Source organism: Giraffa tippelskirchi, chromosome 8 (assembly GCF_054371585.1).
Source record: "Giraffa tippelskirchi isolate mGirTip1 chromosome 8, T2T-mGirTip1v1.2.pri, whole genome shotgun sequence".
Lineage (NCBI taxonomy): Eukaryota > Metazoa > Chordata > Mammalia > Artiodactyla > Giraffidae > Giraffa > Giraffa tippelskirchi.
Genome location: NC_137282.1, coordinates 148,726,932 through 148,746,405, shown reverse-complemented (window position 1 = coordinate 148,746,405; position 19,474 = coordinate 148,726,932). Strand labels below are relative to the sequence as shown.

Here is a 19,474-nt window from a genome sequence, read left to right as displayed (position 1 = left end):
ACCATGTGATTATTGGATGCTTTATTAAGATGGTATGAATGAAGAAAATCTGTCAAAATATGTATGATGAAAACTTGACATTATACCTCCTAAATAATATATGATTATGGAAAAGAGGTCACAGCATAAAATTCAAATATAGCAACCTCTTGCTTGAAATATTAATAATGATCTCAACTGTTTTTTACTTGGCTGACAATTTAGCTTGAATATTGATGAAAATTTGATGTCTAAAGTTTAGAGAAAGTAACTAAGAGTTGATAATAATCAATGAGGAGGAATATATAGAAACATCGCATGAGTCAACTCACATGAGAACTGATGTTTTAATATAGGATATGTCAAAAAATGAAAAATTCATTTTACTTTAGAACTAAACCTCTTCCATTCTAACCAAAAATATGCTCAATACTGAAGAGTAAAAATCAGTGGTTGACTTACAGACTTTTTCCCTTTGAATCTTGTTCTGGGGCAAAAAGTCTTTTTCTTATTACTGTTTATTCTAAAGCACTTATCTTCTATTTACATAGTCCATCTTCTATTTTCATAATTTATATCCCTGGGATATGTGTTTAGGTCTTCTTGTCTGAAACCAGGCTCTTCCACTATTCAGAACTTAACGAGCTTCTTAAACAGAAACATTAGGGACTGTTAAACACCTATTGCAAACCTTAGCCCCGTCATATAAATACTCCACTCAGATTATTCAGTAGAATAAATATATTTGGTTGTATTTCCCCCTTTGGGCCAGTAGTCACTGCTTTCTTTTCCTCCTTATGTCAAGTTATAAGTTTTTGAGGCTGTTCTTGCATTTCTACCAAATACATGCTTGAATATGTGCCACTTCGTGAGATAAGAAACCTCTATTCCCAACATCGGAGAAGGCAATGGCACCCCACTCCAGTACTCCTGCCTGGAAAATCCCATGGTTGGAGGAGCCTGGCAGGCTGCAGTCCATGGGGTCGCTAGGAGTTGCCACGACTTCACTTTCACTTTTCACTTTCATGCATTGGAGAAGGAAATGGCAACCCACTCCAGTGTTCTTGCCTGGAGAATCCCAGGGACAGGGGATCCTGGTGGGCTGCCGTCTATGGGGTCGCACAGAGTGGGACACGACTGAAGCAACTTAGCAGCAGCAGCAGCATTCCCAACATATATGGGAAGAACAAACTATATTTACATAATATTTTCATAAATATTAAAAGCGATGTTTTAAAATAAAGCAGATATTTTTACCTTTCCTCAAAAAGATATAACAAGAGAATAGAAATGCAAGTACTCATGCGTGGGAGGAAGGTGATGTTTCATTAAACTTTAAACTACTTTGGCAGTTGTTTTCCTTACATATATGCAGGATATTAAAGTGTTAGCTGTGTGTGTGTGATTTATTGTGAAGCCTCTTTGCCCAAAAAAGCCCTGCTATTTTAGTAGAGTTCAATATATTTCCTTTGGGGGAGATTAAATAAAATATGTTAACTCAGTTAAATTTGGAGTCTGATGACAAATACTAAATGTGTTCAAATGAGGCAGGCACAGGAAATCTGTCCAGCAAAGGACTAAACTGGGAAATAATGTTTGAATGTCCACTGGCACAGTTTTGCAGTGTGTTGCTCTAGAGTTCGGTTGCCATTAATTTTAAGTAGTGAATTAAACAAGAGAAATAAGATTCCTTTATTCTGGCACATGCACACAACTCAGCTCTTCAGCTGTACACTAAAATTCAAATGTACACATAAAGATGAAATTAGGATGGGAAAGTGGAACATGTGTTAGATTTGATTTTAGTGTATGACATTTAAAAAGGAGAAGGATATCTCAACCCCAAATTGCATGTCGAACTACATTCAAAAGTACTGTTATTATATTCTGATACTGAAACTAAAGTATCCTTGAGGTAGGAATGCTGTGAATTTTACATAAATTATTTTCTATAAGGAGCAGTTGTAAAGATAGGCTTAGGAATTAACTTGGGTCCAATCAAGTTCAGGCCAGTTGACTTGGTAGATAAAGCTAGGAAAACAAGGACTGAGGCATAATTGTTCAGTGTTTTGCTTAAGATCAAAACTGGAGTTGATGGCAGTTGGACATCCCAACTATACATGCTTCTGAAAGTAAACTTTCAGAATTAGGATAATCTTCATAATTTCACAATGACTTATGCTGAGAGGTTTAAAAGATAGCCTACTGCTATTAATGCTAAACTCACAAATGTAGGAGTAATTCTATGTTGTGAATTTCAAACCTTAGAAAAACATATACAGATACCAACAGAGATCTGGAGAATGCTACTTATGCCCTAACATTTTCCTTTTAGTTAACTCCTGATGCTCAAATAGAGCTATACTCTTTAGTAAATACCCAGAGCACCCCTTTCATCCTCAGAATAGAAACTGGGTTCCACTGCTATGACTATTCATAGAATAATATCAAGGGCAATCCATATATCCAGCCCCTCATCCTCATTAAAGAGAGGATCAAACTTAATGAGAACAAAAAGCTGTAAATAGTAAAGTAATAAAACAAAATGGTTTATCTCAGTTTTTCTTACATTTCCTATGAAGCCTAGTCTGCTTTCCCAATGCCATAATGCTCAACAGATTATCATCTTGTAAGATCAATCTTTTCTTCTATACCATCCAAAATGCATCTTTGGTATGATGTTTTCTACTGAAGATAAATTAAAAGAGAAGGTAATCACATCATTAAATCACAATGATCTGCCTTTTTTTTTTTTTCAATAAACTTATATGTATAAACCCATTTCTGGTGTCTAAAAGAATTACAGCCCACCATTGAGGACAGGGCATTGAATTAAGGATGGATAGGATTTCTCTGACAACTGGAATTTAATTTCACATCATGAACCAAAAAGATTTTAAAAGTTGATATTTTCAATGATGTTGAGTTAGCATTATTTTAAAATGACGCTTGCATTACCTTGAAGAAATGACCTATTTTTTTGAATATACGACACTACAGAAAATGTAAAATAAACCTGCACATATGAGACCCTGCATGAACAGAGATGGGAGCTAAAAAAATGGAAAAGTAAAACTTAAGACTTCATAACAACAACAACAAAAAAATAGGGCCTGGGAAAATATCTTCCACCAGAGAGAAAGTAAACTATTTAAACTATTCTTAGAGTGTTATGCAAAATGAGATATGTAATTGCAGTTTAGTTTGAAAGATCCCCTAGGTCTTTGAAACTGTTCTGATACCATTTTTCTATCTTGACACCAATGCACTGCTAACCAGCCACTCGCATGAAGCATTAGTAGCAGGAGATACCATCACCTGTGGTGCTGTGTTGAACCTCTGTCGATTTTGATCAATTTTAAGTGTAAATGATTGAATAGCTTAAAAATGAGTAGCTTTTAGAGAACTATTATAGGTGAGTAGAACTGCACTTAAAAGATCACAAGATAGGGGTAGGTTAATGTGTCTGGCAGTCTAATTGTTATTGGAAAAAATAATCTTGAGCCTAACAGCCATGGAGAATTAGGCAGCAGGACTTTGACAGATAGGCATCAGATCTCTTTGAACTAAGTGTTTTTGCTTTTATCTCTGTCTATTCATGATAACTTCTGAGGAAACTGGATGACTGTGACCCAATTTAGTAGAAAGTTCAAGGTGTACCTTACTGTCAATTAATGCGTTAGTTTGCCACCTTGATTGAAAAAAAGTTTGGATGATTTGGGCCTATTTTTAAAAATTATTTTTTCTGTCTTTTTGTATCAAAGAAAATAGCTAGGACCTTTCATATTTCCTTCCTTGATATAATTGTTGATTGATAGTAATTCTTGGTTTAATTTTCCATGGAGGCAATTTGTTTCAGATAATGTCTGAATTTTGTTATGAGTGCTCATTCACTTCAGTAGTGTCCGACTGACTCCTTGAGACCCTACGGACTGTAGTCCATCAGGCTTCTCAGTCCACAGAATTCTCTGGGCAACAATACTGGAGTGGGTTACCATTTCCTTCTCCAGGGGATCTTCCTGACCCAGGGATTGAATCTGTGTCTCCTGCATTGGTAGGTGGATTCTTTACCACTAGTGCCACCTGGAAAGACCTTTTAACATAAATAATGGTGAAACTTCTTCTCTTTTTAAATCAAATAATGTCTAGAAAAAAATTTCCTGTAGTAGATAAAATGGAACCATGTCAATCTCTGAAAGCTCTAGCAACAAGCTAAGTTTGGTGAGACACCTGGTAGAACCTGAATCTTTTATTACCTATAGCTGGCAAATTCTGTGCTCTACCCATGTCTACCAATACATACACAACATTTTCAGGAACTACAGTATCCTAAAATACTACCCAGGAGATATCTTAGATGTACCACGAAGCAGGTCTAGTCAGGTCCTATGCAGTATCATTCCATTTTTCTCCTCTTCTACTCAGTTCTCCTGCACTGTTAGAAAGTCTGTGCTTCTAAGATCCATTGACATGGCTTATTGCTCAATTCTCTGGAGTTGTCCAAGTATAAAGGCAGGTTGTATTCTAAGCAGTGGTTTGGAGAATCAGTTTCAACAACCTAGTGTTTCATATGTCCATAATGGTCATTTTCAAAATAACCCTTAAAAAATGATAGACCCTCCCCTTCAAACATTTCCAAGGCTCCGACTGCTCCATTAAGTGGAACTTGGGCTGGGACTTGTGGTTTAAGGTGGTGCAGTGGTAAAGAATCCACTTACCAAGGCAGGAGACACGCGTTCTATCCCTGGTTGGGATGATCCCCTGGAGATGGAAACAGCAACCCACTCCAGTATTCTTGCCTGGAGAATTCCATGGATATAGGAACCTGACGAGCTACAATCCATGGGGCCACCAAGAGTCGGACACAACTGAGCATACATGCAGACACACACCAAATGTCCCTAGGAACAGCTCTCCCCTCTGCTAACTAGGCTTTCCTACTGGACCACATTGTTCTGCTGGGTTTTCTGTTACCATAGAGTTATCTTCCAGAAAACTGTTCAGTCTCTCTAGCTGGTAACCTTAAGTTAGGCTGAAATGGAGCTGTTTCAGAGGAGTAGCTTGTTAAGGCTGAGGCCATTTGCTTATCATCTCCATTACTTTTACATATGAAAATCCTCTGGAGGATAATAAGAACTATTTTGGTGCAAACTGTTATTAAATCTTCTCAGTCATCCTCTGGAGACTGGTAACTGCTGAGGGCAGAATTCGATTCTGGAGGTAGCTTAAGATGGATGCTGTTGCAGGTTTCCCAATGAGCTAGCACATGCATTATTATTTTGATTGTTATTGCTGTTATTGACTCTCTCGGGGCAGTCATTCTCTGGAAATCTATTAGTGAAACACAACCACCCCATATGAGTAGCCACATATCAAAATATATGTATATTTTAAGATGCAGGGAGATTTTCTCCAAACTAAGAAATGTTGTGTCTATGCTCTTCTCTCAGAATTCCATGGCTTACATTCATCTGGTGTCTGTAGAAATGTTCCCAAGATCTCATGAGCTTTTCAACACCCACAGCCTCTTCGGTAATGTGACAGGGAAGCAGAAAGGGCTACCCTGTAGTTTAGTGAATCTCCCATCAGCCTTGGTGTGTGCAAGCAACAGCTTCATGGTCAGAAGCCCCCATCCAATGAGGAACTCTATGTCTGATCCAGTCTTCTTTCTTGGATGGACCCAGGACACACCTCCCTTCTCTGACTCTGTCTGACTCCACAGACAATAATTCTTTTAGCATCAAGCCAGTGCCAGGACTCTGGTATCAGCTTCCTGAATCTCTATAGTCTGTGATTACTGAAATATCATTGAAATTTGGACACAAAACTGAAGATAGTCAACGTAATATATGTGTTATATTGAAGACATGTCTCTTTTTGCTTTTGCAAGCAAGTACCACAAGAAGAGTGTGTTGTTCCTACAGACCTAATAAATCAAGAAGTTAAAATAGTTCACCCAGAAGGTAACTCCATCTCCTAAGAGCACAGCTGGAGAAAGCAAAGAAGAAATCTCCATAAATTGTATTTCCCCTGCACTTCAGCATCTAACTCTTAAAATGTGTCTCTTAGATACATTATACCATTTCAGGCAAGCAAAATACTATACTCTCTCTTCAAAAGAATAAGATAACCAAATTTCTCAAAGAAAAGGAACTCACATTTCAAAATATTTTTTTCTAATTGTGGAAATAATAGATGTTTATTGTGGAAATAAAAAAGTTATATAAAGTAGGAAAATAATGTCTTATAATCCCATCAGTGAGTCTTACCAGATGTTAATGTTTTATTCAATTTACTTGGAGTCTGTCTATGTACACATACCTATCTATAAACTGCCCATACAATAACAAGAATAATGGCAATAATAAAAGCTAATATTTATTGAGCATCTTCTGTCTTTTCAAACATTAACTCATTTAATCTTCATGTTTTACTGTGAAAGAAATAATATTAAAAAGAAGTAGTATTATTGTAGTATTGTAAAGAAATAGTATTATCCCCATTTTAAAGAAGAGAAAACAGATACAGAAAAGTTAAATAACTTTTTTCAGTGTCACATAACTTGCATTTGGTAAATTTAAGAAAGTCACACACACACACAGACACACACACAGACACATGGAAACTCCCAGACCCACATATACATACTAACACACTTACATAGACACCACACACACATACACTTTATCCAGCTTGGTAATAGTTAGCATTTTACAGTGAAAGATTTAAAAATAATATAAGCCTATTATAAAAACATAGAAAATGCACAAAAATTAAAAAGAGAAAAGAATAGTCACCTACTCCCACCATTTAAAATAACTACTGTCAACACATGTAAACTATTTTCTTCTACTTAACTGGTGCTAAGTTTTAAAATATTTTTCAGTGGCTTTTTAGGCCACTGTGTGTTTTCACTCAGTACTAAAGCAAATACATTTTTTCATAATATGTCATACCCAACATCCTGATTCCCTACTTTTCTACTCTGGATTTCCCTCAAGACCTGCCCACTTTTCTCCTTCTATTATGCAGAAGAGTTTAGCACATGTTCTGACATCTTAGTGTGAGACACCTCCTAGGCTCCAGGGAGGGAAAAGACATGAACTCCCAGGCTGCACAAAGCATGGATTAAATAATTTTCCCAAAGGCAGTGTTCTCCCTAAGAGAAATTATGGTGCATATACATCTTCCTGTCTCGTTATTCTGAAAATGAAAAAAAATATGCAATGTAACTAATATGCAACTTACCTGAGATTTATAGTGATAAATTAATTTTAAGTAAGAGTCAACATGTAGTAAGTGGTCAAAAATACATTATGGCGCACAGTTAGAAGTCAATTTCAGTTAAAATAAACAGGAACAACATACATATTCTACTTGCCTTCAGTAGTATTCTGTCTTATTAATGATACAAATACTACTTATAAATTTGTTGTTATTATTTAGTCGCTAAGTCGTGTCCAACTCTTTTGCAACCCCATAGACTGTAGCCCACCAGGCTCCTCTGTCCATGCAATTTTCCAAACAAGAATACTGGAGTGGGTAGGCATTTCCTTCTCCAGGGAATCTTCCCAACTCAGGGATTGAACCTGTATCTCCTGGATTGGCACACGGATTCTTTACCACTGAACCACCAGGAAGCCCTAGTTATAAATTAGCATGTACTAAAATTAATGTAAAGAGAAATGTTCCAAAATGACAAACCATTTCAAAGTTGTTATTCGTGATGACCATCCTTTCCTCCCTTTGCAAACTGTCAGAATAGTTCTTTGGAGATAACACACACATTAGGCCTTGGAGTAAGAATTTTTCTGTGATGAGGAGTGTTGGTAGCGGATGAATGGGTGCCATGTGAAATAGTTACAAGAAACTTTCTGAAGATGGTATGATTTTTTTTTTTTTTACCTGAAAATAACTGAATTTTGATAGTGACCTAAAACACTGCAACATTTTGATGAGCTGGATATGAGTTTAACCAAATCATCATGGTGCTCACATTTGAAACATAGTCCTAAGAAAATCTCTTCACTTCAAGTTTCTGCCTCAGATCTTAGGAAGCAGCTGCAAGTTTGCACGGTTTCAATGGATCCCTCAGCTGCTGCTGCTGCTAAGTCGCTTCAGTCGTGTCCAACTCCTAGCGACCCCATGGGCTGTAGCCTACCAGGCTCCTCCATCCATGGGATTTTCCAGTCAAGAGTACTGGAGTGGGGTGCCATTGCCTTCTCCGGGATCCCTCAGCTACTGTCTGGGAATCCAAATGTCCTGAAAGGCACCTTCTGACCCTAGTGACAGATGTCTTAGTCATATCTACCATATAGATTTTTTTTTTTTTGTCATGTAAGCAGTAATTTTTATTTTTTTATTTTTTTTATTTTAGTTGGGGGCTAATTACTTTACAATATTGTAGTAGTTTTTGCCATACATTGAAAATACATTTGAATCGGTTCTATTGAGATGGATGAAACTGGAGCCCATTATACAGAGTGAAGTAGGCCAGAAAGAAAAACAACAATACAGTATACTGATGCATATATATGGAATTTGAAAGAGGGTAACGATAACCATATAGATTTAAATAGCAAATTAATTTCATATGTTTCGCTTGTAGCTTGTTTGTTTTAGAGTTCCTTTATTATAGCAGGTCTGTACTGTCAAAACTCCAATGATAAATGTGTTTTGTGCCCAGCACAATAATCTCTATCACCAACAAAGACCATAATTTATTTCACACTTCATTACGGCTATCATTTAGTGAATTATTTTCAATGCTCATCTTAATGTATCGGTAGATATTTATAAACACACACAGGGTGTAGGAATACCATTATTTTTTTTCTCAGCAGACTATCTGACATTTCTTAGCTAATGAGAGATTAAATGAGAAATCTGATCACTGCATGGATCATCTCTGCCTGTAAAGTATTGTTGATATTCTCAATTCCAACATCATCTCAAAATGACACCAAAGCCCCAGGAGGGGCATAGCATAAATTTACAAACTGTCAACATCATACTTTTTCTCTCACATACACAGGCTTAGTTACCTGCAAGTTTTCGAAAACTCTTTTATGGTTATGCTGCTCCTGTCCTTAATTCTGCAATGGTTGCCATTATTTGAATTGAGATGGTGACCATCACTTTCTTTGAACTAGAATTAAAATTTCTGAACCAAGTGCTAGCCATTTAGTAAATATTAAAACTAATATCTTAATTGCATTGTGTACACACACACACACACACGGGCTTTCTAGGTGGTGCAGTGGTAAAAAATCCCTCTGCCAAATAGGAGACGAGAGTTCAACCCCTAGGTTAGGAAGATCTCCTGAAGGAGGGCATGGCAACCCACTCCAGTATTCTTGTACCACCTGGGAAGTCCTGCCAAGACTATGCCATACCAGAAATGCAGGCCAGATCCAGGAACACAATAACCTCTACAGAGCCATCAAGCTCACTCAATCCAAACCAACCACTCACATGAAAGGCAAGCTATTGGAAGCCCTCATTTTAGACACCATAATATTGGGTTCTCAGTGTCATGCAGTCTCACTGATTTATTAACTTATCATCTAAATGATGTTTATTATGCACTTGCTGTGTGTCTGACATTGTATTCAACACTAAGGACATATTGATGAATAAAGCAGATTCCATCTTTTCTAAAAGTCTTTCTAAATGTTGTTGGCAACACACTGCTGGATAGTAAATACACATTTGGATAATAAGTCCTCTGCTGGCAGTTTGATGCTTTCCTGGAAAACACATTAGAATATTTTGTATCACAGTATACCTTTCACAAATATGAAATGTAAATTAATTATGATTTTCACAGGTATATTTTGATGTTACATTTTTAAGGTTTAACATAAGCTGTAAGAAATAATGTGGTCAATTTATCTTGACTAACATACTGTTAGGGTAGAGTCTGTCCTAACTAATTGTTATAAATAAAATGCTATTCTTTTTATGTGCTAAATTTATTTGATTATTACTATTGTATTGAATTTTATCAAAATGTCATAAAAATAATTTTCATAATATAGTCACTAAAGTATAAAAGGAATCAACATTCCTTTTATTCTTATTATATAAAATTATTTTGTATTTATTACATATATCCTTATTTTCAAATTTCAAATAATTGAAAATAAGATTTTTATTGGACACTCAATCCATTTTACTTTAATTCTTCAGAGTGTTATTTATTATGAAGCTATGTCAATGAATCACATAAATTCATTCATAAATGAGTGATGAGATTTCTTGTCATTTTCAAAGTACAGTGACCTTTCTTATATTGCAAGGAGCATTTCCAGAACAGGGCAAAATACTGCTTTCAGTGTGAAAAGGTATCATTCAACAGTACACAACTAGATGCAAGTCAGGGTATTGCTAAGTTGTACAACCTGCACACTTCATACTAATTTTTTCAGAGAGACAGCAGAATAATCAATTGGCAATATTCTCTAATCTGAAGGCACACTTGAAGATTGTCTCAGTGGCATACAAAGTGGAGGTTTAATTACTATCTATGTACTAGCAGATATTTTTATATTGTAGTTGGATAAAACAATTGGCTTTTCATTTAAATAATGATTATTCTAAAAAACAATATAAACTTGAAATAGCATTTGGTTCCTAATTGACATAGTTTCAGCTATCTGATCAACAAGGACAGGCATTATCACATGAACAAAAGAAGCTGCACAAAGATGACAATCCACTTACCACATTAATTGGAGGAAACAGTTGGAAGTTGATAATATGTCTTTGAATTTTGATTCAGTGGTGAAGAAAAGAATTAAAATTGAAAATACAATAAAATTTTGCCTCTGAAGATACATTTTTTCAGCATGATATACACATCTATGCTACAGAATGCTGACTGTCAAGGAAAGGTACTCACGTAAATATCCGATGGGGGCAAGAGAAGATTTACTAACAAATAATTTCTTTAGGTGGTTGATAGTGGCAAACAACTAGTCAGGACTCTGTTAACATAACCTAATACTTCTGAATCAAACGATCATGGTTCCAAGTGCAAGACTATCAGGATTTCTAAGAACTAGACCGTCATCAAAATGATTTCATTGTCAAGAAATTGACTTTTGACTACCCTCATTGGAAGACAGTCAATCAGCAGAACATAAATGTTTCCCAGCACCGGGAGCCTGATTAAAAAGCAGTTACTGTTATCATGCCTATTTGTGCTCAGTTGCTTGGTCATATCTGGCTCTTTGTGACCCCATGGACAGTAGCCTGCCAGGCTCCTCTGTTCATGGGAGTTTTCAGCATAGATACTGGAGTAGATTGCCATTTCCTCCTCCAGGGGATCTTCCTGACCCAGGGATTGAACCCATGTCTCCTGGGTCTCCTGCATTGGCAGGCAGATTCATTACCACTCAGCCATTTGGGAAGCTGATGTTGTATGGAGTACATTTTCAGAAATGGGAACTTAGGTACTAGAGATCTCTGATGACCCTCTGTAGGTGGCATACTTTAGAATTGTGGGTCTGTAGTTATTGAAGTACACAGATGCAGAACGGATGGGCTGTGTGCAGAAATATGTAAATAAGTAACGCTTAATTTCCTTTTCAGAATCCAAAAACTTACTTGAAGTTAACCACAAATGAGAGAACTGCTTTATAACCTATAAAAAGCCTTTTAAAAATCCTAATTATGCACACTTTTTAAGAAATGCCAAATGGTGATGATTTGGAAAGAGCTAGAAAGGAACCAAACCTCGAAAAAGGGCATGTCCTTCCCTAAGTCCAAATTGACTGCACATGCATTTATTTAGCTTTCATTACAAAATAGTCTCATTTCCTTATTCATGAAATATGGAGCATTATGATGTTGGGGTTTTTTTCTTCTTCTTTCGACACTGAGAATAAAACATTAACTTTGTCTTAAGAAAGTCACAGGTATATACCAACCTTAACTCTGCTGCTAATTAATGCTATCAGAAGACCTAGCAGGAGTTTCTGCAGGCTTTTTATCTCTGCATGATGAGTGGCTTCAAATAGCTCCCATCTCCCCTTACCAGTTGGATGTCATCTAAAAACTGAATAATAGTGGCAACTGTTCTTAGGAAAAATACTGCAGCCACTTCCTCTAGAATATAAAGTAAAAGAAAATGGGCAGCCACATAATTATCTAAAGACCAGGTTTTTTCCAAGGTAGTTGTAAGGTCAAGATTAGCTGGGAAAGTAACATCAGAATATTTTTCTGCTTTGACAGTAAGCAAAAAACGAAAACCTCTTTACTTGAAACTCTTTCATGTAATTATTTCCACACTCTTTTTTCCTATTCACACACCACCCACACTCACACATAATTCTTCCCTACCAATTTAATTTTAGAAAGAAATGTTCCCTGCCTTCCTTAGCTGTGTGTATTAGCAATGTCTGAAATGCTTCAAGGTGAATTAGTTTTAGGATTATATTGCACTATATTACAGGAAAACATGATACAGGGTTTTTGGTAAAACATCTCCAGGATCTTTGCAATAAAATTCCTTTAAGAGGACAAGCCAAAGCTTACATGTCACTGTCACATTCTATATGACACTTTATGCTGAATATCATTAGAGGATACATTTAACTTTGTGCAGATACATAAATGACTCATCTTTTCCAACTGTCATGTCTTCTGAATGCAACTCCCATCATTTCCAAAGTCTTTTATTTTTCTATTTTGCTATTAAGAATCAATTTATCCTATAAATGACTTGATTTCTAGTTTTAGTAAGTTGACGAGGTAAATCTTTTTACTCTAAGAATTATAGAATAGATTGCATGGTTTTGAGAGCTAAAATTTTTAGGAATGAAGTTGGAAACATACAAAATAATTCCACATGTTACACAATATTCCAAATAAGAACTAAAGTGAAAAATTTCTGACAAAGTCTAGCAATTAAAGAATATTTAATCCACTATAATTTTCAATAGGAGCTAGGGGAAAAAGTCACTGGTATATGATTTCATTATCATCACAAATCAAAAAACATAGTACCATGGTTTGAAATAGCAGGGTTTTTTTTAATAGAAGGTTATAATAGCTATTGAATAAATAATCAATATTTGGAAAAATATTTTAACTAATCTTTTCCCCTCCTTTCTCACAAGCTAAATTGTTTGCTATTTCTGAGAGTAATACCATTGTACTTGTTGGATAATTTACAGTAAACACACATCCTCTTAATCACATCACAGAAACTTAAATAGATTTGTAAAACCATTAAAAAATCAATACTTAGCTTTTAGGTGATGAATTAATTAATGGAGTGTGAATGCTTGAAGTCTGCATTACCCAGCATGCACTATGGCTTTTCATAATATCACTGTCAATGGGAACAGTATGCAAAGTAATGTAATGTAACTAGTGGGGAAGTGCTGATAAAAATATATCAATCTCTGCTGCCCAATGAGAATATTCCAGTAAAAACTGCCTTTTAGTAAGAAATGCAATTCAATATTTTTCTGTTATGTATAATGATGGAAGAAAGAAGCATTGTTGACAAATGAAATCTAGAGGAAAAATAATCAGGAATGTCCCAAATCTTTTTAATTAATCAGGCAATAGATGATGATACATGTAATGGCAAGATATGAAATTATGGAAGTCTGTATAAATTGGGGATTGAGACTTTACTTGTTTCTGCCATTAAAGTTTTTAAAAAGCCTTTTTCTGAAAAATAGATCACATTTTCCTATTTTCATTTGTGTTTATTCTATCCTGACCCTCTTCCAGTGCTTCTTTCCACTTCTTTGAAAACTTCTTGCTCAAAGATACCAACTAAGGGACTTCCCTGGAGGTCTAGTGGTTGACTCTAAGCTTCCAGTGCCTTCACTGCAGGGGGCACTGGTTTGACCCCTGGTCAGGGAATTAAGATCCCATATGCTGTGCACTGGACAGCCAAAAAAACAAAGATACCAATTAAGATTTCTACAGAAAAGTGTAGTCATATATTGGATATTGGTTGCTGCCTTCAATAACTTACATTCTAGTTGCATAACATTATAAAGTAGATCAATATTAACAACAAAGGAGTAATGGAAATGGAGGAGTTGTATGTTTAACATGGCAAAACACATAATTTTGGTGATAATTTTTAAGAACAACAAGTTACAAACATAAAATTAAATATGAGGGTTTTTTACTTTTGCTATAATTTCAGCCAGACCTAGGTTGTCACTGAGAACAACCATGAAAGCTAAGAAAGTTTTCTTTAAAAGTGATCTGTTAAAAGAAACTAGGAAACTGTTGTGGTAACCAAGACTTTTGGGCAAACAATTTCTGACAATAGGAAACATATAGAGAAAAAAGAATTCACCTTTAACTTCAGAACTTTTGTCAATTCTGGATATAGGGGAAAAGATTTAATTAGGATCCAAAGTTTTGGACAGAGAACTCCTACTAAAGGCAGAATAATAAGTAGAGGTTTTGGCAATCTTGCAGGAACAGAGACCAAAATTCCAGCCTCACAGACCCTAATTAAGTTAAAAATCAGTAACGAAATATAACAAAAAGTACTCAACTTTTTAGCAAACTAAGCTTTACATTTCTAAATAATATGTTGGTCAAATAAGATATCAAAGGGAAATTTAAAAGAAATATTTTGTGTGATAATGAAAATTAGACATTCATATGATTAGGATGCAGCTAAAGCTGAGTTAAAAAGAAAATGTACAGTTTTCTATTCATATATTAGAAAATTTGAAAGGCTAGAAATTGATGATCTTACTGTTTTAAGAAATTAGAAAAAAACAGTGAGTTAATATCAAAGAAATAAAAGAACAATATATAATTGCAGAAATGAATTAAATAGAAAAATCAACTACCTCTTTCTTATTTGTAAGCTATGTTATTACAAGTATTCAGAAATTCAATATTGTTTTTATTATCCATACAAAGTAGTGGTTATTACTGTTTTATGCAACTGATGTTTGTTTACATTTACCCAGACATTTAACATTTTCTTTCTTCACCATTTCTTCTGACATACTTTTTTTTTCTTATATGGGCCTTCAGAAGGAATATTTGTGAGGGATTGTTTTTGGCATAAAATTAATGTCTTTTCTTTGCCATAACATTTGAAAGATAGTTTAACTGGGTGTATAACTCTAGATTGTGAGTTATCTCTCCTAGGACCTTCAAGATATTGTTTCACTGCCTTCTCATTTTTTACTGCTGATATTTTGGTTGTTTATGCCTTTTTTTATGTTTTTTTTTTTCCTTCTCTTTGTGTTATTTCTGAGAAAGTTGTCCTTCAGAATTCATAGTTTTGTGGAGAATTGGAGGGAAGGTTGTGGCAGAAAGATGAGAAGGATAGGGCTTTCTCTGCTCAGATATCTACTTTGATTGGGTACCATGTTTTTTGTTTTTTTCTCTCTCTCTTAATTATGTTTCTGTCCCCAGTACAGTTCAGGACCTGGCAGCTCTCAAGGAAAGCACTACTTCTAGAGTTTGTTTACCTCTCTTGCTTCACCTTTTCACATTTTCTTTTTCTGACTTTGAAGATTTCCTTGCTTTTCTGCCAGTTAAGCACGGCATTTGAAGAGAAGTTAACATAAAATAGTTTTGGATCAGTTGAAGTGTTCTTTGTTAGGATAAAGTTTCTGGAAATCTAGTCTGCCTTTTTACCAGAAAAGGCAGTGTGACAAGGATTTGTGTATTCTGTATTTGTATGTGTTTGTTTTCCCTCCTAGACTGCAAACTTCATCTCATCTGAGACTCTATTTTAGTTATTTTTGATTCCCTTGACCCAGCATATCATCTGATATGTAATACATATCAAGGGATCTTGAGTTTTTAAAGGAGTATGGCCAAAGAAAAATACAGTTAGTGTGACTTTTTAAAAGGAATGAGGTGTTCAGAGGAGCTGGAATGTACAGTCAGGGGCCAGGAGAGGTCACTGGACACAGACATTAGAAGGTAAATTTGAAAGAACACTTTGTAGGTGGTAGAGGGAAACAGAGTAGAGGAGTGAGCGGAGGAGTTGGAGTTAAATGGTGAAGTGGCTTCTCCAAGGAGAGTGGGAAGATGATGGGAAAAAAGGTGGAGAGGGGGAGATGAATGGGAAGGGAGGATTAAGAAAATAACATTTCTTTTTGAGAAAATAACATTTTTACTATGAAAGATCTTTCGTCAGAACTTACAGTGGGAGGATCTGATAAAGATTGAAAAATTAAAGAAAGAGGGAATTCTCTGACAGTCCACTGGTTAGGACTTTGAGCGTTCGTCACTGAGGGTGTGCAGGTTCAGTGCCTGCTTGGGGAACTAAGATCCCGAAAGCTGTGCTGCTGCTAACTCACTTCAGTCGTGTCCGACTCTGTGCGACCCCATAGACGGCAGCCCACCAGGTTCCCCCGTCCCTGGGATTCTCCAGGCAAGAACACCGGAGTGGGTTGCCATTTCCTTCTCCAATGCATGAAAGTGAAGTCGCTCAGTGGCTTCCAACTCTCAGCGTCCCCATGGACTGCAACCCACCAGGCTCCTCTGTCCATGGGATTGTCCAGGCAAGAGTACTGGAGTGGGTTGCCACTGCCTTCTCCAGAAAGCTATGCAGCATGGCCAAAAATAAAAAAGAAAGAGTGAATAATTGATGGAACAAATTCACTGAGAAGGAGTAAAAGTATGTGATCAGGAATAAGAATGGATAGAGAAAAAAGAATGGATGGTAATAAAATTCAGTTAAGGGACAAGAAAAGTAAGGGGAGTTTTTACCTGATGAAAATGGTTTTCTCATTTATTTATAATGTATTTCCCACCTATTACATAGAAAAGGATTAGAAGCATGTGGAATGCTGGTAAAGGGTCAAGAAAATGCATCCTGAATAATTTATTTTGGACAGCTGCAAGAGAATTTATAGATAGCTAACATTGAATTCCACATGAAAAGGTAACAGCGACAAAGGATTTGGGGAACAGGCCCATAAAAAAATACCTATACTCATTTATTTTCATTTAGCACTGTCATCTGAGAGGTGCAGAACATGAAACTTTTATTGTGTAATAGTTGTCACACTTACCCGGCTGGCATAGGTTTCTTTAGACCTATGATTTGAGATTCCAAGGGAAATACTGTGAGTCTTTCCTGAGACCAGAGTGGAAACATCCCTATCCTTATAATCAGGTGAAGACAAGAGTTGGGCCCAAGTGTGGACTGATTTTCCTTCCATTTTCAGCTCAGCTTTGAAGACCAGGGGACTCAGTGTAGAGTTTCAGTCTATGCAGAAACTTTAAAACACGGTACCATATTTGCTTTCAAGATGCTGAATCATGTCATGCAAAATATCACATGAATTTCTATATGAAGCAGACCTAGAGAACATTTTATAATTAGAATTTGCTACAGTCTTCATTAGCATTCCAGGTATAATTGTGTTAGAAAAAATTTTTTCCCAAGACTTAAAATATTGTAGAATATTCAAGTTAAATAATATCCAAGGCAGGTAGGCCTTCTTTGAATCATTGGCAAGAAAGTATATATTTTGGAAGTCCCTCTTCTCACCTGACGTTGAAGCTGAAACTCTAATACTTTGGCCACCTCATGCGAAGAGTTGACTCATTGGAAAAGACCCTGATGCTGGGAAGGATTGGAGGCGGGAGGAGAAGGGGATGACAGAGGATGAGATGGCTGGATGGCATCACCGACTCGATGGACATGAATTTGGGTAAACTCTGGGAGTTGATGATGGACAGGGAGGCCTGGCATGCTGTGATTCATGGGGTCGCAAAGAGTCGGACACGACTGAGTGACTGAACTGAACTGAACTTCTCGCCTTAGATTTTCACAACTGATTGCTTTAGGTAGAAAAATCCACAGTGCTGAATACCCACTTACTGACTCACTGAAAGGCAATGGCCCAATACAAATATCATAATAAAAGATGAAACTAAGAAGGAGCAAATAAGAGGCAAAGATCAAATGGAAAATGCTGTTTCCAAAATGAAACACTGAGTCCAGGAAACCCTCAAGTGTTAATCTTGAACCTGAGAAGAGCTTGGCTCTGACATCTTGGCCTCCAGTATATGAGTGTATCCATTACTCTCTGTGTGGCTCCATGTGACATATACTCCTCAAGTGTGGAAAAAGAAAACAAACTCCAACCTGGAGTGGAGGGCTGTCTAAAGATAGCATCTCATTCATCAACCGCCCCTGCCACCCCCTCACAGGGTGCTGTTATCTAATTTCCTCTTTGCAATCCCAGGACCAGTGATCATGCTGTTCTCCATGGGCCATGAAGGAGGCTCTCTCTGCTTCACGCACACCTTGTTCCCCATTTGCTCAAAGTATCACCAACTATAGTAGTAACTAGGACTCCTGTTAGTAAAGGCCGGTGGAACTAATTCATCTTATGTAACACATATGTTATTATAAGAGTCTTTTAAGGGAAAAGCTTTTATCCAAAAGAGTGGCTGTGATGGAGATCATGTCAGGAGCTGGGAATAACAGTGGGAAAGCATGGGTTGAAATCCATCTTGTGTCTCTTCTTGCCTAAGACTTTCAAGGTGAAGAAGAAGAATTTCTAATGTTTAAGGATCTCAAGCATATCCTTTATGCCAAACACTGTGTCTATTGCTTTCACACCCATTGCTTCTTTTAAACCTTCCAATAACAAGTGAAGAAATACGCCATAGGGGTTCACAACTTTCCTGCAGAGGATTTAAACTCAGGTGTGTTTAAAACTTAAGTCATGATAATTCCCTGCTCATGGTACTCTGATGGTTTCTCATCACACTTTAGCTCCCAAGTCCACCACGTTCCACGAGGTCTTAGCTCTCTGGCTTCTGTCTGCACCTCTGCCTTTATCTCCTACAATTACCCACTCTGTATCAGGTTACCCCCTCCCTATCGGTAGTCACCTTCTTGCTTTCTTTCTAACACAGCTAGTTTGCTCACATACAGGGTCTTTGCATATCCTGATCCCACTACTGGGAAAGCTCTTCCCTCGGGTATCTGTATAGTCTCCTCCACTCAAACAGTTTCTCCTCAGAGAAGCCTTGCCTGCTACCTTATAGAAAGGAATACTGACCATCCTAAATCATTCTGCATTCCTTTATCCTACTTCATTTTTCTTTGTGGCCTTTTTCACTCTATGTCATGTTGGCAATATTCCATTATGTCTTGTCATATCATATTTTTGTTGTGTTTCCCACTAAAATGTAAGTAAACTCTGTGGGTGGAGGTATTGTATAACATGAATGTTTGGAACAATGTCAGGCACTTAGGAGGTGCTCAATAAATGTCAAATATCTGAATAAATTATATGATAGTTTTAGCCCCACAGTCCTGTGCACCATTTTGATGCAACAGTAATGCTAGCATTTTATAGTTGTTGCTGATGTTTACTGGGTGCTCACTGCATTTGAAGCATGAACTAAATGCCTTACAGAATTTATTACATTTAATTTTCACACACTCACATAAAGGCATATGAGTGAGATTTTTTATTATATTTTTACCACCATAATTTTCCCTCATTTACATGAT

General features: G+C 36.5%; 1 protein-coding gene and 1 long non-coding RNA gene across 24 annotated transcripts in view; one reads left to right on the top strand and one right to left on the bottom strand.

Annotated features, from left to right (window-relative positions):
* LOC145516665 (uncharacterized) overlaps positions 1–19,474 on the top strand; it is a 207,836-nt gene that overhangs the window by 106,020 nt on the left and 82,342 nt on the right. The window lies entirely within an intron of this gene.
* LOC145516659 (uncharacterized) overlaps positions 1–19,474 on the bottom strand; it is a 165,957-nt gene that overhangs the window by 132,543 nt on the left and 13,940 nt on the right. The window lies entirely within an intron of this gene.